We start from the raw sequence: 6,571 nt of genomic DNA on the forward strand, positions 1-6,571 counted from the left end.
GCACACAAAAGATTATACCTAGGAATGGTACTAGAATGGATTACAAAAACCAAAATAAAATTTGTGCAATTGTTTTGAAGGTTTTAAAGTCTTTTTCAAACCACTGGACAGCAAGCAAACCTCACAAAAATTCACACAAAAATTCAAGGCCAAGTGCTACAAAATTTGTTTAGTTTTCACTTTGATTTTTCTAGAATTTTTCTTTTCTTTTGTTTTCTTTTTCTTTTCTATTTTTGTCTCTTTTCTTTCTTTATTTTCTTTCAATACAGTGAGTAAGCACTTCAAACAGAGGCCAAACAATTAATAAAGAGGTTTCCAAGTGGTGGAGAAAAGAAGAACAAGAAGAGTAGAAGTGTAAGTGTACTAGTCAAAAATTTCAACACAAAATGTTACTAGTTTTAGTACTAGTTTGTTAACTTCTTTTGTACACTTTAATTTTCGTTTTCAATACACTTCTACCTCTGTTTTCTTTTGTCAAAACAAGCCCAAGACACACAAGGAATTTCTGGTCATAAATTGCTAAGAAACAAATAGCAATTGAAGTTCACAAAAATTGACTCTAGAACATGTTAGGTCTAATAACATGCATTGGAATCTTTTTATAGGCACACTAAGAGTTATAAACGTCCAACCAGCAATAACATCATACAAGAACAGAGGTTAACACATTAAGATTCAAAAAGAAAAAGGCACAACAAAGATTTGATGACAAGTAAAACAACTACACATGACTCTAAGACAAAACTAGTAGATTAAGAAATGTAAAATGCTTGTAATCTTGTTTCTTTTTAGGAGTTCTTTTTTAATCCAAATTTATAGGAGTCCAAAGGAAGATATAAGCAGTCCAAAAACAATTAAAAAGACATACAAAGAATACCTAAAAGCACATATAAAGATTGATTCACAAGAAATTATAAAATGAATCAAGAAAAGCAAGACAAAGTTGTAGACCCCTAAAATTGTCCGGGTCAGGAATAAAGCTCAAAGACTCTCAAAGACTGAAGGAAAGTCAGCCAAAAGGACTCCTGGAAGACCCTAGGGTGACTCTTTGTAGGTCTAGGAGTCTTAAAGTAGCTTAGAATAAGGGTGTGTGAGGATTGGAGCTCAATACGCCCTCTCAGAGGTTCAGTACGGCCGTATTGGGCTTTTTGAACTACAATACGGCCACACTGAAACCAATACGGCCGTATTGAAGTTTTTGAACTTCAATACGGCCGTATTGAATTCAATACGGCCGTATTGTAGTTCAAAACTTCAATACGGGCCGTATTGACTTCCCAGGCCGTATTGCGCCTCAATCCTATAAATAGGACGTCATTGGCACGTCATTCCACACTTTTTCCACACTTCTGGACCCTCGTGCTGAGTATTCTTGGGTTTTTGAGCTATTCTCTGCCCTAGAAGTCTCTCCGAGAGCCGATCCGACGAAGTTCTTGAGTTCTGAGCATTTAGCTTGAGGACTCGAACCAGTCGAAGGGAAATCTCTTTGATTTCCATAGTAAAAATTATTTTTTGGGAAAGGGGCGAGCGAGCGTGTAGTGGGAAGGAGCGCCAAAAAGCCTCCTAACGTCTGTTTGAATATATAAAAGCACGCTTCAAAGGTTTCTTTCAAATCCTTTCTTTTACCGCTTTCCTTTATCACTTTTTGATTGTTGCATTGCACGTTTAAGGCTTTCATCATGTAGATAATTTACTTATAATCGTTCTAATAAATGGGGGTAATTTAGTAATTTTACATTATTATTCATGAAATAATCCGTCATAGGGAACCCGAAAGGGGTGTTGTGGGGTGCTAACACCTTCCTCGCACGTAACCGACCCCCTTACCCAACTCTGGTTGTAATGGCCGAAGTTGATTTGTGAAATCAATTGCCTTGTATCTTTTTCCAATGTTTTGAGTAAAACATTGGTGGCGACTCCAAGAACCCTACTTTTTGCGAAAACCACTAATCCATAGAGGGTCTCGCTTGGGATTAACATGGATTGGTGACTCATTTAATAAAATTGTTAGTCCGATGAGGTCTCAGTTTGAGAATAAGTCGTTCTAACAATCCACCACTTTTCAAAACTTAAAAAGAGTCCAACCATCGTCGCGAATGCCAATGTCCGTTTCGGCGGGTGGCGACAGATGGCAACTCCACTGGGGAAGCCTCGAGAGTCAGTCCCATTTAGTGATGGATTGTTTCTAAAATAATAGTTTAAAATTACTTCATTACCCCTCACTTATATGATAACATGTTTTATCTAATTGGCTTTAATAACTGTTGGATGTTTAAATTTCCGCAAATGTTTGAAATACAAACTGCACACAAACCTTTGCACACAACAGTTCCCTCTATACCCGGGGGCATGAGTGGAAAGCCATAGGGAGTGGATGTTAGTACGGCCGGTTGTCGAATGGGTCTATAGGTGCCCGTAGACCGTTGTCAGAAAGCATCACTCAAGGTGATAACCATGAACTCAAGTCCGACAGTGCGTTAGAGCTTTCCATCGACTTACGACGAGAGGAATTGGGTCCCTATAATGGGGGCACCTTGGGGGCCTTGGACCGGTGAGAACAGTTAGAACCTCCTTGAATATGCACTTTTCTGCAGGATACCCCTACCTCGTGATTCGCTCGTGACTGTTCGTGGATGAGTGAATTGTTTGTGCATTGTTTATGTGACATTGTTTGAGCATACATTGCATTCTTTAAACATACAACATTCCCCTTTTAAATAAGAATAAATAGGAACAAGAATATTCCATTACATGGTGTTAACATCTACCTTCATCACATTCATATAGGTAGTTTCCTTTTTCACCCAAAAAAATAATATACAAAAAAAAAAAATACCCAAAGAAAAATAAAAATATATATCTATCCAAACCAAGCAATATCATGCATCATCTTTGGAACATCCCGAAAACATGATAATGCTTAGTTGAATAAACACAATGCATGCATATTCAACGCCATCATCTCATATCATGCATTTTTATCGTAGATCGTGGAGGGATCTAGGGGAATGCAAGGGTAGTTGAAGAAAGTGGATTTCTTATTATACCGTGCCGAGAGGTTGGACCACCTCTGTTCTTTGATGCCACGTGAGGCTCGTGTTGAATTCGAGAAATCTTATGGACGAGTCCTCGATTTGATGAAGATATGTGTGGATCCAGCTTTTCTGAGAGCATTGGTTCACTTCTGGAGTCCCGATCTGCATTGCTTCGAGTTCCCCCAGTTTGACTTAGTTCCTACTCTCGAGGAGTACGAGCTCATGCTACGATGGCCCAAATCAGCAGGGGTCTATGTCTTTCATGGCAATCATGTGGCCGTGGAGAGGGTCGCTACTCAAGTCAAACTGCCATCACGATCATCTGCCTTAGTGGGGAACGGCAGTATCAAAGGTTGGAAGCTCGCTATGATTGAGGACCACCTTTTTTCCTTAGCTGGTGAGGGAGATTGGTTAGCTTTCAACAAGACTTTAGCGTTAGCCGTGTTTGGGACGATCCTATTCCCCTTTCACGCTAACACAGTGGACCATGCCGCAATGGACGCTTTCTTCGCATGGGACGTGCACATGAAGAGTCCCGTATCTGCCATTGTTGCCGACACTTTGCTTTCTGTCCACCTATCTCAGCAGAAGCAAGGGAAGATTATCCGATGCTGCACCTCCTTGTTATATGTGTGGAGCATTACACACTTCTACGCCTCTAGTCACATGGGGACTTTGCCCGATCCGTTGAGGAGTTTTTCGAAGATCCCCGTATGCCGCCGTTATGCTTCCGAATGGAAGGAAGAGATGGAACAGTGGAGCATTGAGCACTTCACATGGGTTTGCCCTTGGTTCCGTCCAAGCAACATATTTATGAAATGCGGCAGTTATCCGAGCATACCTTTGATGGGCCTCAGAGGTTGCATAGCCTACTCACCTAGATTGGCTATGAGGCAACTTATGAGGACTCAAATTGTTCCTACTAAAGAGGAGCTTGGAGGATTGTGTTTCTCCTTTGATTCCGAGCATCAGAGGGACATGCACGCTGTCATTAGAGCGTGGGAGTGTAGACCCCTAAAATTGTCCGGGTCGGAAATAAAGCTTGAAGACTCTCGAAGACTGAAGGATAATCAGCCAGAAAGACTCCTCGAAGGCCCTAGGAGGGTTCTCTGTAGGTCCAGAGGTCTTAGAATAGCTCAAAATAAAGAAGTGGAGGGAAAAAGCCCAATACGGCCGTACTGAACTCAATACGGCCGTATTGAAGCTTCAATACGGCCATACTGAAGTCAGTACGACCGTATTGACACTTCAATACGACCGCGGCGAACTCAATACGGGCGTATTGAAATTTCTGAACTTCAATACGACCGTATTGAACTTCAATACGACCGTATTGAAGTTCAAAAATTTCAATACGGCCGTATTGCCCCTGTAGGCCGTATTGCGCCTATTCCCTATAAATATGACGTCAATTGGACGTCATTCGACACTTTTCAACATAGTTTGAACCCTCTCCTTGAGTATTCTGGGGTTTTTGAGCAGTGTTCTGCCCTAGAAATCACTCGGAGAGTTGATCCGACGAAGTTCTTGAGCCCCGAGCCATTTTGCTTGAGGATCGAACCTAGTCGAGGGGAAATCTTTTTGATTCCCTTAGTTAAAATTTTGTTCTAGGAGAGCGAGGAGCGGGCTTGTAGAGCGTGGGAACGCCAAAACGCTTCCCAGTTCATTTTTTATAAAAAAGCACGCTTCAAGAGGTTTCCCTTCAATCCTTCCTTTTACTGCTTTCTGTGTGCATATTTAAACTATCATCATGTAGATAGTCAATTCATGATTGTTTAGAATAAATAGGGGTAACTTAGTAATTTTATACTGTTCTTTTAAAAATAATCTGTCATAGGGAACCCAAAAGGGGCGCTGTGGGGTGCTAACACCTTCCCCACGCGTAACCGACTCCCTTACCCAACTCTGGTTGTAGTGGCCAAAGTTGATTTTTTAAATCAATTGCCTTATCCCTTTTTCCAATGTTTTGAGTAAAACATTGGTGGCGACTCCACGAACCCTCCTTTTATGAAAACCACTAATCCATGGAGGGTCCCGCTTGGGATTAATATGGATTAGTGAGCCTCTTAATAAAATTGCTCGTTTGACGAGGTCTCAGTTTGAGAATAAGTCCTTCTAGCAATCCACATTTTTTAAACAAATAAATGAGTCCAACCATCCTTCGCGAATGCCGAAAGCCCGTTTCGGGCCGGTGGCGACAGATGGCGACTCCACTGGGGAAGCCTCGAGAGTCAGTCCCATTTAGTGACAGATTATTTTTAACAAATAATAGTTAAAATTACTTTATTACCCCTCACTTGTATGATAACATGTTTATCTATTTGGCTTTAATAACTGTTGTATTTTTAAATTTACGCAATTGTTTGAAATAAAAACTGTACACAAACCTTTGCACACAACAGTTCCCTCTATACCCGGGGGCATGAGTGATTAACCATAGGGAGTGGATGTTAGTACGGCCGGTTGTCGAATGGGTCTATAGGTGCCCGTAGACCGTTGTCGGAAAACATCACTCAAGGTGATAACCATGAACTTGAGTCCGACGGTGCGTTGGAACTTTCCATCGACCTACGACGAGAGGAATTGGGTCCCTATAATGGGGGCACCTTGGGGGCCTTGGACTGGTGAGAACAGTTAGAACCTACCTTGAATATGCACCATTTCTGCAGGAGACCCCTACCTCGTGATTCGCTCGTGACTGTTCGTGGATGAGTGAATTGTTTGTGTAAATGTTTACGTGCAATTGTTTGTGCATTAATAAATAACCTCGTGATAAGGTCTAAAAATAATCCCCATGCATAAAAAACCATGACATGAGAGGAAAGACCATGTGTGAAAATATAATAAAAGTGAGAAGCATGTACATCATTACCAATAAGACATCATGCATCCTCATAAAAACATACATTTTAGGATCACCAATACCCCTTGACATGAGTGAAAGAGACCCATGACTATAGAGATTCTCCGTTGGGGAGAAATCATAGACAAAGAAGGGTGGTAAACTTCCGTCTTAAAAAGGCAGCGCCTTAAAGATGGAGGTTTATCAAGCTCATGTTAAAGAGTGTATTCATTCCGTAAAATAAACTAACTAAACATTCATTTTAGAAAGTGGCTGGTCATCTCTCTGTCCTTACGCGCGCACAGAAAATCAAGAAAATGGAAGCATTGGAAGAGCAAAACAAAAAGCTCACAACCGAGCTTTCACAGCTTAAAGAGCAAATGGCGCAAATGATGGAACTCATGCGTCACCACAACGTCCATGGATCTCATCACAGTGAGCATGGGTCCCATCATGAGGAAGAGGAGGAAGAGCATGAAAAAGATCCTCCAAACGCCGTACCCCTTGGGGCAGGAATTATAATAAAAGAGCCCGAGGTATCAAAGGAACAATTCCATGCCCTCGAGGATCGGCTAAGGGCTATGGAGGGGCACGACTTTGACATTAAGGATGCCGCCGACATGTGTTTAGTGAGGGACATTCAATTCCCTCCTAAATTTAAAGTGCCAGATTTCCCAAAGTACGTGGGATCGAC

Source organism: Cajanus cajan, chromosome 10 (genome assembly GCF_000230855.2).
Source record: "Cajanus cajan strain Asha chromosome 10, NIPB_CcT2T_4, whole genome shotgun sequence".
Taxonomy (NCBI): Eukaryota; Viridiplantae; Streptophyta; class Magnoliopsida; order Fabales; family Fabaceae; genus Cajanus; species Cajanus cajan.